This window comes from Cupressus sempervirens, chromosome 5, assembly GCF_028749045.1.
Source record: "Cupressus sempervirens isolate cs-2001-9-10 chromosome 5, ASM2874904v1, whole genome shotgun sequence".
Taxonomy (NCBI): domain Eukaryota; kingdom Viridiplantae; phylum Streptophyta; class Pinopsida; order Cupressales; family Cupressaceae; genus Cupressus; species Cupressus sempervirens.
In genome coordinates this window covers 339,102,404-339,119,127 of record NC_143122.1, presented here as the reverse complement: position 1 = coordinate 339,119,127, position 16,724 = coordinate 339,102,404, and positions in this window count along the sequence as shown.

Genomic DNA, 16,724 nt, shown 5'->3' with positions numbered 1-16,724 from the left:
AATTAAATTAAAAGAGAGGTTTTTCTCTTAATTAATTAAATGTGGATAAACTATTTAATTAGAAGAGAGGTTTTCTTTTAATTAAACGGGGACTTATTTTATTTAATTAAAAGAGAGCAAGTTCTTTTAATTAAATAAGACTTAGGATAAAAGGATCAACCTTAGAAATAAAATAAATTAAATTTGATCAAGGAAATTGATTTGAATTGATTTAATAAAATAATGCAAACCATTGATTCAAGAAATCTGATAATTGATAAAATTGAATAATGAGGGCCCATAGTCTAGGCAATCATTTTAGGGTGCATACATTTGCCCCTCTTTGACTAATGTGTGATCAATTTGGGGACACATGTAGTCAAAGAAAGAAATTGAAGTGTGAGGTCGATTTGAGATCACAAAACAACCCAAATGTGTGGTCGAATCAGGAATGCATCAGGACAAAGAATACAACTAAATTTTGACTTGAAAAAGTCAAGGATAAAACTGAATCAAAGATTGAATTTGATAATTACTGCCCCCTCGTGATCGAAATTGAAATGAAATAGAGGAGAAACAACAAATTGATAAATTTGATCAAATTGAACAAAAGATAAGGTTCTTGATGTAAGATGAAAGATATAAGAATCATAGAACCAAGGTAGATCATCAAGTATGAAATATTATGCCCCAAAGGTGATTTAGAAGAAAAGAAGTGGGGAAAAAGAAAATGGAAGATAGAAGTTTGAAAGATATAGAAAGAAATAGAAAGAAGAAAAGAAAATGGTCCAAAATCAATCAACTATTTAAGATAGAAATTTTGATTGAGATCACAGAAGAAGAAAAGGAAATGAAGATCAAAATGTGACCACAGTTGATTAAAAGTCCACAATAAAGATGAAGGGAGAACCCTCTCAAACTCATAATGCAGCCTAAAAAAATGCAAACTAACATGAAGTCTAATAATGCAAGCTACATGAAAATGCAAAGGTGTACTTGCAAAAGAGAAACTGTAACATAGGATTTTTGTGTTCATCATTCATTAGAGAATGTAAAAAAACTTATTTTCATCATTGGGCCATTATTAACGAATATCAAAAAATCGCACAATCATCACTAGTCACAAGTGCAACTATGAAGATATGAATGTAATTTATATCGGATTGGAATGTGGAAAGATTCTAACATAAGCATCAAAGACATAAAGGTCAAAATGACTTCGATGTTAGCTTACCCAATTTAATGTAGCAAAACCATGCTCGCATCAAGGCATAGATGCCAAGATGACTATAAGAACGGTTGTGCATAAACAATCAAGGATGATGCCTCAAATATCCTGAGTGTTTCAAGGGGACAACAAGAGACACTTTAGAGTTTAGGACCACACCCACAAGCAGAAAACAAATAAAAACATGTCCCATGCCCCAAGTCCTCTAGCTATGCATCACGGAGAGACTTATTAGACAAGGACACTCAACAAAAATAAATAACAGTCAGCACACAAAGAAAAGATCATGACATAAGTCAAGCAATAAGTGTTGCGTTTAAAATTTAAGTGTGTTAATTGATATTGAGTTCTGAGGATAAGGATCAAATGCTTGCAGGTAGATAAAATCACATGACAAAATTGGGTAAGACCAAACTAATAAATGTTGAAAAACACTTGAAGTTAATGGGTGTTGAAAAACACCATTTGCGAGGTGTCCTAAAGACTAACACATCCAAGAGACCAAAGCAAACATAGTTATGCCCCCTAGACAAAGACCAATTCCAAACCAAGGCAACAAGGACAAGGCATGATGGAGAAAGGCTAAGTGTCGAGGACATGCGCTAAGAAATAGGGGTGTAAAGGCCTCAAGTAGCACCCATTTCCAAGTTTTCACCACTTGGGTTCTTTTCTTTTCTTTTTTCAAGACTTTTTATTAAAAAAAATTCTATTTTTGCTACCAAGATGCCTATTTCCAAGTTTTCACCAAGGCACTTTTTCTATTTTTTTTTATTTTTAGAATTTTGAATTTTTTTTTGTATTTTTAGAATTTTTTTTTTTTTAATTTTTTTCAGGACATTTTTCAATTTTTAGAATTTTCACAATATATCATTTTTTTGAATTTTTTGAAATATATCATTTTTATTTTTTATTTTTTTTAATATATCATTTTTTAATATATTTTTAGGATCAATAAATATATACAAAGATACCCCCAGATAGAACAAGCATCAAACTCTTAAGCAAGATCACATCGTGCAATCCCAATCTCTAGCAAGGTGGAGGACAAGGATGATTAGCAAGCTGGTGGATATGATGGATAAGTAAGGAGTGTATGAAGCAAGTGGAAGTGATCTTCAAGTATTGACTCCTCAAGAGTACTCAAGTTAGGAAAAAATTGTCATGTAAAGCACATTTGGACAAGAAATGAAAGACCATCATAGGATAATTCATGAAAGCATAATGTAAAAGTGGGAAAGATGTAATCCAAAGGAGTAGATATGTCAAGAGGCTTCATAGCATCATATTTTACTCTTTTTTATTAGATCAAGACCAAAAGGGTAAATGGGAAAAGGATAGCGAAAGACTAGAATGAATGGAGGAAAATAGATATGAAGGCTAAACATGAAAGGAATAAAAACAAGATCATCATAAGATAGCTCGCAAGATAGCCAAATGTTTGTGTATAGGTCAACATTATCAAGATCAAAGGGAGAAGACGAAATTAATGAAAGATGTAGAAGAACTATGCATGATGTCTAATTGCCAGGTTTTCATCATGGTACTTATCCAAGGTGCCACAAGGAAGTGGTTTTCACCATGGAATGAATTTATTTCTATTTACTTTTGCTATCAAGGTGCTTGATTACTAGGTTTTCACCAAGGCACATTTTTAATTTTTTCATTTTTCATTTTTTTTCTCAATTTTTTTTCATTTTTTTTCAATTTTTTTGAAGTTTTTTGGAAGAATTCAAGCTTTATAGATAATGCTTCTTGAAAGTTTAAACCATGACATGAAAAGGAGTTGAAATGGTATGCTCAAAGATGTTGATAGGGAAAGGAAGATGGAAGACAAAAATAGAGGATATGGCTTTATGCAAGTGAGGGAGACTGGAAGATGGAAATGAAAGCAAGATCAACATCAACACACACCTTGAAGGGTGGCGAGAGGATGGAGAAAATGTGAATGAAGGAATATGTAAAGTAATATGGTGAGTGGATAGAAGAGGTTGTGGTTTAGGCACATGGAATGGAAGAATGTGTTTGGGAGAAGATGAAGTAGAATTCTTTGGAAGCTTGAATGTCAAATTCAATTGTTGTTCAACATTAGACTCTCTCAAGAGAGATTTTGGAATCCATATAGCCATAGGCCTCTTTTCATTTCTTTTTGGTGATGTAGAGATAATATCTTCAATGATGGATTTTGGAACCCATACTTGTCTTATAATTTTTTTCTTAAATATCTCTTTTGAATTTATGCCCCCATGTCGATTAGAGGAGACATGGTGGTCTTTTTTTTTATATGGATTCTTGAATTGCTTATTTTTCTTGTATTGAAAATTCAAGTTACTTCCAAAAGACTTGGGACTTGTGGAAGAAGAAGGATGATATGATTGGTTCAAGTGAGTGGGTGGATGAAAAGGATTCGAGGATATGCATCTACGTTGATCTTGAAGAAAGATAAGAGAGGGAGGGACGTAAGGACCCAAGATGGATGATGAATTAGGAGAGTTGGGAGGGGAAAGTGAAGGGACATAAGGACCCAAGATGGAAGGAAGATGTGAAGCATTTAGTATTGGTGGGGGAGGTCCAAGGATGGATGTGGAAGATGCAAAAGGGTAATCAATAAGTTCATTAACATCTATATGAAAATCAAGGACATTAGCATCTTTAGAGTGAGCATTAGGATTTCCAATAGGATCGTGAACATCTTGAATAGGAGCAACTTCTTTGATAGGAGTACTTGAAACTTGAGAAGACTTAGGAAGAGTAGAAAATGGAAGGGAACATGGTGTGGTAGAACAAGAAGATGGAAGACTTTGATCTTGACAAGGATCTTTGGATAACATAAGCATAGAATTGTTCTCTTGATTTTCAATAGGCTCAACATTGAAGTAACAACATCATTTTTAATAACCTTAATGGAAGTATCATCTTTGGAAGGAGCAAGTGTACTAAGGTCATTTTGATTGTCAATAAGCTCAGTGGTGCAAGAAGTATCTTGATCTTTCTTAGGAGAAGACTTAAGACATGGTGGAATGAATGAGAAAGGGCATAAGGGATCAAAAGAACCATGAAACATATTAAAGACATCATGAAAATAATTGGATGACATGGAGAGCTCTTTATCTTGATCTTTCTTTATATACTTTTCTTTATCATTTTTAGAGTCCTCTTGACATGAAGCCACTCCTGAGGAGAAGGAAGAATGTTGGAATTGCATGGAAGACCTTGGAATAGATAATGAAGGACTAGTTGAAGTAGGATTTATAGCACATGAAGGCTTAGGCTCTTTAGGTTTAGCATTATTGGAAGTATTTGTAGCCAAGTGAAGGTTAGCTTGAGTTTCTTTAAGAGATAGCCCTTGAAGATAACTATAGGGAACGGCATGAAAATCATCAGGATCTTTGTTGGATGAAGGATTTGTGGAACACTTGAGAGACTCAGAAGCTTTAGGAGATGTATGATTATTGGAGGAAGTAGAATATGGAAGGGGAGCATCAGAAGACAAAGGTTCAACATTAACATGATCTTGCTCAAGAGTTTAATCTTTATTTTCAACATGAGGGTTCTTAGAAGAGGAACTCTTATCCCATTGATGTTGTATTTCAGCAAAAAAAAATGCTTTCTCTTCGTCAAAAAATGCAGATTTATCATTTAGGTATTGTTCAAAAAATTTATCAATGTTGTTTTCAAGATTCGAGTCATGGATTCCCATCAATATCTATATGTGACTCATCCCCTTTAAGCATAAGCATAGGACTAGGAGGACTTTTAGGATGCGTAGGAATATAATAGTCATCATCATCATAATCATTGTCACTATAGGCATTATAGATAGGCATATCACAAGACTTTACATGTTGTTCATTATGGTCTATCTCAATAAGAGGAATAAAACTCTTGGTAGAACTAGAAGAAGAATGATATCATGAAGAAGAGGTAGGTGAAGACCTACATGAATGATATTTAGAAGAATCATGATAAGACTTGGAATATGAAGAATGTGAATGATATTTAGAAGAATCATCATAAGACTTAGAAGATGAAGAATGTGAAGGATATTTAAAATAATCATGATAAGCCTTAGAAGATGAAGAATTTGAATGATATTTAGAAGAATCATGATAAGACTTAGAAGATGAAGAATGTGAATGATATTTAGAAGAATCATAGTGAGACTTGGAAGATAAGGAATATTTGGAAGAAGGATATTGTGATTTGATCTTGCACATGATCCTAGCAAGAATCATTATATCCAAAAATGTATGCCTAAAATGTAAGCACACTTCTATGAGTCATTACATTCAAGATTACTCAAAAATGAGGTCTCAAATGGCAGCTCATAGCTCTCTATTCATGGAGTGCAAGGGTTTGTAATGGAGGCCCTCAGTTTGACCTAGTTTGTGCCCATGCAAGTACACCATGAAATAAGAGATTAAAGGATTCAATATGCATGCAAATGGAGATGCAAGCTAATCTAAATAATAACAATGCAAAACAATGCAAAGATCTAATCTATGAAAGCAAGATGTAATCTATGAAAGCAAATATGACTCTAAACTAATATGAAAATGCAATGATAAAAGTCTATGATGAAAGCCATGGGTGCAAGAGAGAATAAGACAAGAAGATAGAAGTTCTCCACAAAAGCTTTAGCATTCAAAACTCCTTCAAAATTTTCTCTCCAATCCTGCAGCATAACAATAGCATAATCATGGGTATCCAAAATGAGGAGAGGGCTCTACCTTATAAAGAAGATTGGACGATCTAGATTGAGAGGAAAAAGATTTAATCAAGGGTGGAGAAATAATGATCCATGTCAAATAAGGATCCACCAATGAGAAAAGAGGAGTGGTTGAGAAGAAAGTGGATAGATAAGTCCCACTTAGAAATATGTGCATTTAAGCGTAGAGAAATTAAATAAAAGAATTTATTTTATTTCTTTTTTCATCAAAAAGAGATATTTAAGTGGGATATTTTATTTAATTAAAAGGGAGCAAGTTCTTTTAATTAAATAGGAAATATTTAATTAAATTAAAAGAGGGATTTTTCTCTTAATTAATTAAATGTAGATGAATTATTTAATTAAAAGAGAGGTTTTCTTTTAATTAAATGGAGACTTATTTTATTTAATTAAAAGAGAGCAAGTTCTTTTAATTAAATAGGAAATCTTTAATTAAATTAAAAGAGAGGTTTTTCTCTTAATTAATTAAATGTGGATGAACTATTTAATTAAAAGAGAGGTTTTCTTTTAATTAAACGGCGACTTATTTTATTTAATTAAAAGAGAGCAAGTTCTTTTAATTAAATAAGACTTAGGATAAAATGATCAACCTTAGAAATTAAAAAAATTAAATTTGATCAAGGAAATTGATTTGAATTGATTTAATAAAATATTGCAAACCATTGATTCAAGAAATTTGATAATTGATAAATTGAATAATGGGGGCCCATAGTCTAGGCGACCATTTTAAGATGCATACAGATACATACTTTCAGTTGAATCATATATCTGAGGAGGAGGCTATCAACTATGCCACTATTCATTTGGATGGTCTAGCACATGAGTGGTGGCACCATGGCATGGTAACCCTAGGACATAATCAAATCACATATTACGAGGATTTCACTAAGAGACTCAAATAGCTTTGATACCAAAGATCTCGAGTTACAGTTTAAGGAGTTGGCACAACTCAAGCAGTGGGGATCAGTTGAGATGTATATTAGTGAATTTTAGAGGTTAGTTGTGTTGGTTACAGATATTTCAAGGAGGATGTTAGTAGTGTTGTTTATGGATGGACACTCAAATCCCTTGAGGGGTTGGATCAAAGGGCATGACCTAGATACGTTACAAGAGGCCACTAAAAAGGCTCGTGACCTAGCACCTTCTTCTTTTAGGATTAGATTTCAACATGGGGATTCATATATGAATAAGGACAAAAAATCTTTTGACAAGGATGCTCAACCAAAAAGGGATAATAAGTTGAAAATGACACCCTAAATGAGTTGAGGAGGAAGAAGCTATGTTTTCCTTGTAGAAAGCCTTGGGACTTATCTCATAAGTGTCCTCTCAAGGCTAAGGCAAATCAAATGGAGTATTTCTCAGCAGAGGAGTCATAGTCAAAGAGGGAGGATTAACACACTAATTCAGACAAGGATATCACTACAAAGGAGACTAGCATTCTTCACAATGAAAAGTCATTGGAACGATTAACAAGGGCTCAGAAGGCAATCACATTTAAGGTTAGGGGTACTATACAAGGGCAGAAAGTGATCTCACTCATTGACACTAGGGCTACACATAATTTCATAGATGCACAATTGGTAGCCAAGAAAGGTTTACAAACCAAGGCACACGTCGGGTTTAGAGTCATGGTAGCTAATGGTGACATTATTATGCACTCAGAAGATATCTAATATTCACATCAATTTTGGAGATGGCTATGAGTTGGAGGATGAGTTCTATGTAGTAGACATGGGAGACTATGATGTCATCCTCGACATGACATGGATGGCCTTGCTAGTTGAGTTCACACTCAACCTAGCAAAATTGGAGATGAGGTTCCAGCATGGGGGCAAAACTGTTGTACTTAAAGGACTTTCAGATGGGAGCTTCAAAGTAATCTCCTTGAGGAGAATGCAGAGACTGTTTCGGCATGATGATGTAGAGTGGGTGCAAAATGTTTCACTATGCCAGCCTCACAAGAGCCATAGGTGAAGAGTCATCCACTAGGTATCCAAGAGATACTTGATAGGCATGCAAAAGTTTTTGGCAAAATTTTGCATGGGGTTCCTCCTGACAGAGGGATAGAGCATGTTATTGAGCTCGAGGAGGGAGCCAAACTAGTTATGATTACTCCCTATCGTCATCCTAAGAAACACAAAGATGAGATAGAGAAGGTGATTAAGGATTTGTTGGAGATGGAGCATATCAGATCTAGTAAGAGCCCTTTTACTTCAACAGTAGTATTAGTAAAGAAGATGGATGGGACGATGCACATATACATCGATTACAGGGCATTAAATAAGAAGACCATTAAGAATAGATATTCCATCCCATGGATAGATGAGTTGATTGATGAGCTACATGGTGCATGCTTCTTTATGAAGATTGATTTACAGTCAAGGTATCATCAAATTAGGATTAGGTTAGAGGACATTAAGAAGACAGCCTTTTAATGTCACTATGGCCACTTCAAGTTTTTGGTTATGCCATTTGAGCTAACCAATGCCCCTGCTACGTTACAAAGTTGCATGAATCAGGTATTCAGGGGGTAGCTTAGGAGATTTGTCTTGATTTTCTTTGATGACATTTTGGTCTTCTGTAAGACTTGGGAGGAGCATTTACAACATCTTGAGATGGTGTTGTCCGTTTTGGAGAAAGATTCACTATATGCCAAGAAATCTAAGTGTGAGTTTGGGTTGACTGAGTTACTATAACTTGGGCATATCATCAGTGCAGGTGGAGTTCGAGTAGATTCTAAAAAGATTAGAGCTATTATTGATTGGCGTACTCCTACAAAGCTCACACAACTTAAGGGGTTCTTTGGTCTGTGTGGGTTTTATAGGATATTTTTTAAGGGATTTTCATAGACCATTGTACCCTTGACAAACCTTACCAGGAAAGGAGCCTTTGTATGGACAAGGGAAGCTCAGAGATGCTTCAATCATTTCAAGAAAGTGATGTCATCATATCCAGTATTAGCTCTACCAGACTTCACGAAGCCATTTGAGCTTCATTGTGATGCATTAGGTAATGGGATTGGGGAAATCTTGATGCAAGAAAAGCATCACATTGATTTTGAGAGTAGGAAGCTCTGTGGAGTGGAGAGGAGCTATTTCGTCTATGATCGGGAGATGTTGGCTATTATGCATGCATTAGCCAAGTTTCAATCCTACCTAATTGGCGAAAAGTTTGTTATCAAGATTGATCACAACAGCATCAAATATTTCATGAGTCAACGAGATTCAAATGATAGACAATAGAAGTAGATTAGGAAGTTGCAGGCTTATGACTTTCACATCGAGTTTGTTAAAGGGAAGAAGATTGTGATGGCAGATGCTTTATCCAAGAGACCTCATATTTGTGTTGTAGCTAAGATTATACGAGATTGGAGAAATAAAATTACAGTAAAGTATGCAAGGGACACTTGGGCTTTTGGAGTGATTGCATGCACCATACAAGATAATTGTTATATGGTGATGGACAGATTGATCAAGTTCTAGGATAGGATATATTTGATTCCTTCATCACAGTTTAGGGGGGTAATACTGAAGGCATTTCATGTTGCACCTACAGCTAGACATCCAGGGGTCTTTAAGACCTACAGGAAGATCCATGAGCGGTTCACATGGAAAGGGCTCAAGGATGATGTTCAGAAGCAGGTTAGGGAGTGTGTAGTTTGTCAACAGAATAAAGAAGAGTACACATATCCTACAGGGTTGTTACAATCTTTGCCCATTCCGGATAGGAAATGGGAAAGTATTTCTATAAACTTCATCACCGAGTTACCATGAGTACAGGGGAGAGATTGCATCTATGTGGTAGTTGACCAGCTGACAAAGTTTTCTCACTTTTTTTCTATTCCATCCATCTACATGGCAGTACAGGTGGCCGATCTTTTCTTCAGAGAGATATTCAGGTTACATGAGCTACCTAGTTTCATTGTCAATGACTGGTATAGTAAATTTATGTGTTTTTTGGCAAGAATTGTTTAGATTGTGTGGCATAGATCTTACACCTAGCACTAGTTATCATCCGCAAATAGATGGGCAGACAGAGATTGTGAATAGATGGGTGGAAGGATATTTGAGAAACTATGTGAGTGCACAATAGAGAGCTTGGGTCAAATGGCTACATATGGGAGAGTATTGTTATAACACCACTTATCATATGTCCATCAAGATGACTCCATTCATGGCACTGTATGGTTATGAAGCACCTAGCTTCATGGATCTAGTTTTGGGAGATAGTAGAGTGCCCAAAGTTAAAGAATTCTTGTAGGTTAGGATATTTTGAGGGTGCTCAGGGACAATATACAGCAAGCCTAGAATCAACAGAAATTGTATGTTGATTAGCACTAGATAGAGCACACTTTTGAGGTTGGGGATATGGTTTACTTGAGGCTACAACCATACAGACAGTCATCACTCAAGAAGAGCATAGCAGAGAAGTTGAAGCCTAGGTTTTATGGTCCCTACAGAGTGATTTGCAGGGTGGGCGAGGTTGTCTACGAGATTGAGCTTCTAGAGGGCAGTCGGGTGCATAATGTGTTTCATGTGTTGAGGCTTAAGAAAGCCATCGATCAGAGAGTTGTGCCTTCTGCAGATTTGCCACCATTAGATGAGGAGGGGAAGCTCATATTGATTCTTGAGGCTATTCTGGATACCAAGGAGAGGACTCTGCGAAACAGGGTGATTAAAGAATATCTAGTCAGATGGAGAGACCTACCAAAAGATGCTACTTGGGAGAGTGAGCAGGTGTTACATCAAACAGGATTGAGATTGCTTGAGGACAAGCAATTTCGAGAGGGGCAAACTGTAATGTCCCCACTTTAGCAGTTGTCCAATTGTGTGACCATTAGCCTTTTATTTTATTTTATGTTATTTTATTTATCCCACATTGATTGTGAAAAGTGGTCAACCCTATGAAGTAGGAATAAAAGGAGAGCTTGTGGCTATTGTTAGGCAAGGTTGAATATAAGAAAAAATTGGATGCGTGAGTTACGGATCTGTTCTTAGTATTAAAGGATGTCTATCCTCTCTTGTGACATTCTAGACATCATCCCTTAGGGTTTGGCCTTTGGAATTCATTGCTATTAGCTTCATTAACAAACAGCTTGGGTGAATTTCCAACTACAGGCAGATTGGGTGTTTGCTCATACCATTCTCATTCCTTGTCCAATACTTATGCCATTGTGGAGGAATGTTTTTATGAGGGTCTTGGACTAATTGAAGATAGTTTTTACTGTACCAACACTATAGCATGACACTATTCATATTATTGTAGCAGCAAGTTGGAAAATCGTGACTGGAATAACATGTTATAATGTTGGAGTTATTAGTGAGTTAGAAAGTTTGCTATATATTTGATTTTATTAGCTTGAAAACTAATATTATTTCAATAGTAATTCAATCTTCAATTTTGCATAAATTCCTTATTGTTCATGTCATGTGGTTTCAAATCTATGCAAAGACATTAAAATCAATATCAGTAGTTGGTTCGATTTTTTGGGCATTTCTAGGGTGCCCTTTATAGTTCACTAAACCTATTTTTTAATTTTATACAACATCAAATTAACAATGTGGAAGCAATAATTAACACAAATACAACCATTACACATAATGCAATTACAATACATATTTCATTCCTCATGAGTTCCTTTGTTTTGAGTCATGTTTAAGAAGTTTTATTAACTAGTTTCAATCTTAAGTACACGCCCATAATCATAAGTGAATAACAGATACATAATCTCATAAGTAAAACTGATATGATAATGTACATCCAGATAACAACATTCATTGCACATGTTGCAAGGTATGCAATAATAAATATAAGTACATCAATATGCAATACAATATCCTGTAGAATCTCAAATACAAGATACATGATACACAGATACAAAATCTGAATAGAAAGTCTCCAAGATGAGAATAAGAATGATAAAGGTACAACTACATCCAATAACTGTCAATCTATGGGGAACCCAGTGGTAGAAGTCACTACATCCTGACCTCGTGGTAACCTACTCAGGCACCACTCCCACCATACATGGAAGCTAATGAATGATCCACACAGATAATCAAATCATTGAATCAATTCTAGGCAAGGAATCCTAATAGCCAAATATACCTCAATAGTACACAAACTAATAATAAAGAAAGATAACCAAAGTTGAAAAGACTACCAACCAAACCAACATCACATACCAAAGTCAACAAAAAATTCCAAGAATCAAGTATCTAAACCAAAGAGATGAACATTGAAAGAACACCAACCTCCAAATCAGATGCCAAATGTCAAAAGCACAATAACCAACATATAGACCACTTTCCTCAATGATAGAAAATTACCAATAATAAATAACCCCTGACAATAAAAACACCACCAAAGGTAAATACCAAAAATCTATGGAGGAGACTTAAGCTACATACTATGGAGTGTCATCACATGGTCAAACTACTAAAGTTACCCTAGACTGGTGTCTTACTAGACCTTGTACCTTCAAGCATTGAGTTACCTTGGATTGGTCCCTCTGGACCCCAGACCCTCTACGTGACACATGCATAACAAAAAATACCCTCTCATGAAGATGAAGAATACCAATCATACCTTTCACTAGGTATCATCCCATTCCCATCTTTAGCCTATACAAGAAATCAAGGCATGGGCAAGACAATATCTCTAACTTACATTTTTAATTGTAAACCACTCCCAAAGACATGCACCTAGAAAACCTCTCATACATTTATGAACCATAATTGTGTCCCATACCACAAAAGTAACAAAGATTGAGTTTGGTTCTATAACAAGCAACCCAAAAAAGCAATGGTTGTCAAACCCAAGTCAAATGTTCAACAACATAAAACTCATAAAACATAAATCTCAATTCAAGTTATGAAGTACATAATGGCATCTAGTCAAATAATCATCATAAAACGAAATCTCAAAAGCCTTTGGTGCACATCCTAGTTTGGCCAATTACACAAGTCACATTAAACCATCGCAAAATATATATCATGAGACTTTAAACAAAACATTAAAAACACATAGTTTCAGCAACATGGTTTAATTCTATTATTTTGCTATGTTTAGATTGGCCATAAGGATGTGTTCAGCAATAAAGTAAGAATATACATGTTTACAGAAATTGTTAGGCTAATATACTTATTTAAATGAATAAGTAGTTAAATGTCAATTATATTTGTGCATATAAAATGGCATGCAATATTATCATGTTATTAATTTAAATAATTTTAAATCATAAATGGGTTAATTAACAACATAAATGTAAATTGTTAGATTAAATATGAATATCGATTTCAATTTTAGAACATTAATTTAGCTTCTATTTAAGTCCAATACTAATATTTACTTTTCCTTTAATTCATAATACAACTACAAATAACTCAAACTTGAAATTATAATTATAAATAAATTATTTATAATCTCTCTTATAATATCAAATATTCATAACTAGATGATTATATAGTGAACTCCACTGTAACTTCTCTTAAAACATAACTAAATCACAAATATATATTTATTAACTTATAACTCCATTTGCCTTAATAAATATATAATAAGTTATACAACTAAGAGTTTTTTAAAAACATTAATATTAAAAATTTATTTATAAGAAAAGTAGTATTCATTTATTTAATTAAATTTTTGAAATAAATAATTAATAATAATTAAGTTTTAAAATTTTTTATTTGATCACTTTTTATTTTATTCTTTTAAATTTTTTTAATTAATAATTAATTTTTTTAAAAAAAATTTAAATCTAAAAATTATATTATATATTTATTTATTTATTTAAATTTATTTAATTTTTTTTTTTTTAAACATACAATTATTATTTTCACATGCTTAAAATCTTCTGAAACATGCAAGTATAATATACTTGGTTTTCTATCTTGAATGTAGTTTTCCAAAAAGATTTTCAACCAATAAATTCTTTTTAAATCTAAGGCAAATATTAGTTTTTTGATCAAGCGCTAGTTGATTTCATTTGTTTCTAAATCAAATTTCAATTGACAAGTTTAATAATAATCAAGTTTTAATTCCCTTCAATACCAATATGGGGTTTTCTACCATTGCACAGATTTAGGTTAATACAGTAAACCAAACAACCAAATTGCAAGCACTCAAGAAGACATGAATAATACAAATATTTTCAAATGAGTTTTCTATTATGGATTTCAAACCCTACCTCTTATCAACTGCTGAAATCTAAGATAATGGTGAAATCCTTGCTAATCTGAACCCTTCGAAGCTTTCAATAATTCTTGCTCCAATTTCAAATTTGCTCCCCAAAAACCCATGTGTGAAAAACTATGAACCCTTTAATAGAGAACCATAACCCTAACTAGGGTTTTTGAAACCCTAATTTTTCTTAAAACTATTTGCTTTATTAAAATATAATACCTTAATTATTTAATTCTTTCATACACTTAAAACTCTATTTAATTAAAATTATTTAATTATTCAATCCTTATTAATTAAATAATTACAATAAATCAATATTAGCCCTTTTAATATATTGAATCTCTTAATCCAATTTTTAATTAAATCCTTTAAATTGAAGCGCATATTTAATTAACTTTCAATTAATTAAATATCCTCCTATTTTAAATATAGATATTTTTTAACAAATAATATTTAATAATTCAAATATCAATGATTAATCCAAGCATCATAAATTAAACCATTTACCAAGTAAATAACATAGCAAAAATCACATAAAGACATGAGCAAAACTGACCAATACCAAAGGTAAACAACACATGCAAAGATCACTCACGGATTTTCAAAATGGTAGACAATAAGATACAAGTCATCATCAGGAAAATTAATTTAGGCTATGGCTGAGAGATGATCTGAACATTATCTCCCCATTCTTACCACTGAGTTCTTGTGATAAGGCATGCTCATACTAGCAATTTAGGGAAGTCGATGCTCAGTACCTAAAACCTATATAAAAGACAAGCATAAAAAATGATGCTCGATACATGACTATGACTCACTTCCTTAACCATGTCACGCACATCAAATATAAATGTCAAACAAAAACACACACCATACACGTGCAAGTATCAGATAAGTACAATAATAAATCATGAATACAAATAACATCAAAATCTAATATAATTAATTCATCATCACGATGATATAATAATCATCAAATAACCCATGAAATGAATCAACTGCGCAATCAATCTAGATATATAATCAGGACATGAAATACTATCATACAACTCTAAATCAAATATCTCCTAAACTAAAACATGCATCAAAATCGGCTTTAAAGAGTTTGATAATAAAAATAGAAAAGCAAACTACGAGTGGGCACTATAAGATATATAGGAATAGAAGCTAATAATTGGGCCGAATTAACAATTTTAGTTGAAGTACTAGAGCTTTGTAAAACTCTTGCTAACTCTATGCCCTTATGTATTCATGTTTCATGACTTTTCAGAGCTTTGTCCTTAACATAAGTGCAAGATGTAGTGCTTATAGATTATATACAGATCCTGATCAGAGGTAGAAGGAATTGACGAGGAATGACCTAGAAGGGAGGTGGATAAATGTAACTTGGGATTAAAAGCCGATTTATGATATATCAAGGCTTAGGTCATAATAAGAATAACTTGGGATTTATGATATATCAAGGATTATAAGAATAACTCCATTGCCTGGCACATTTGTAAGGGGGATTCACTCCATCCATTGAATTCATGGTTGGCTATGATGAGAGTCTCTCTCGCCAATTTGTTTCCTCCCAAGTAGAGATGAGGGTTGCAATGGGTGGCATTTTGTTTAAGGTTAGTGAAAACGTCATTCCTCAAGCCACGGGCTTGTCCATTGATGGTAAAAAATAGAAGAATTGTGACGTTGCCAACCTTAACTAGGTCTTTAGTGGCAAGTAACAACCAATGAAGCTTATTTAAGGTTTTGACAAGGAGAAATTACCTCACATCGAGAACACCAAAAGCTTGGAAAACAAGTTCTTGGAGTTATCAAAATTTACCCTCAAGGTGACGCACTCTTCACTTACCACCTTTAGAAGGAATGAATGACTCCAAGGATGGGGAGTTCAAAGAACTCTTCAAGTTCCTCACAAGGTACTTTGCTCAAATGATGTTGTTGAAGTCACGTATTTTGAAGAAAGCCTAGCTCTTTAGCCTTTGTTCTTTTTTTGGTGTTTCTGTTGTTAATGGTTGTGTAAACCTTGATTAGTTTTCCTTTTACTGATAATAGGTTTAATAGTTTTATCAAAACTTTACTTGTATGGCCCTACAAGGCCTGTAATAAAGATTTTTTATGATTGCTATTATGGTTAAGACAATTATGATGCCTATGGATAGAAAGTTTCTCTTAGTTATGGTGTGCTTAGTTAACCATGGTGTTAGTTATGGAGCGTTTGTCTATAACTAGCAATTGGTTTATGTTTTTGACACTAGGTAGTTGATGTTTATCTAGTTTTGCTTAGTGTTGTCATTGTGTTGACAATGACGATTTTGCTTACTATCACCCTTTGGGAGTTGTAATTAAGGAATATCACCCTTGGTTTTTGCTGCGTTTAATATAAAAATCATAAACAAATATTATGAACTTAACTTCAAGTAATGGTGGATATACAAAGATAGAATTCAAGGCTCTCTAATTATTTGTTTAGGAGATTCAAATTGTGATAATAAAAAAAATCATGACATGAGCATTAGTCATGACCGTGTGAGAATAAGGGAAAATGTAATGCAATTGTTTTTAAATATTTGGTTGCAAAGTTGATATAGTACAGTATATCAGCAC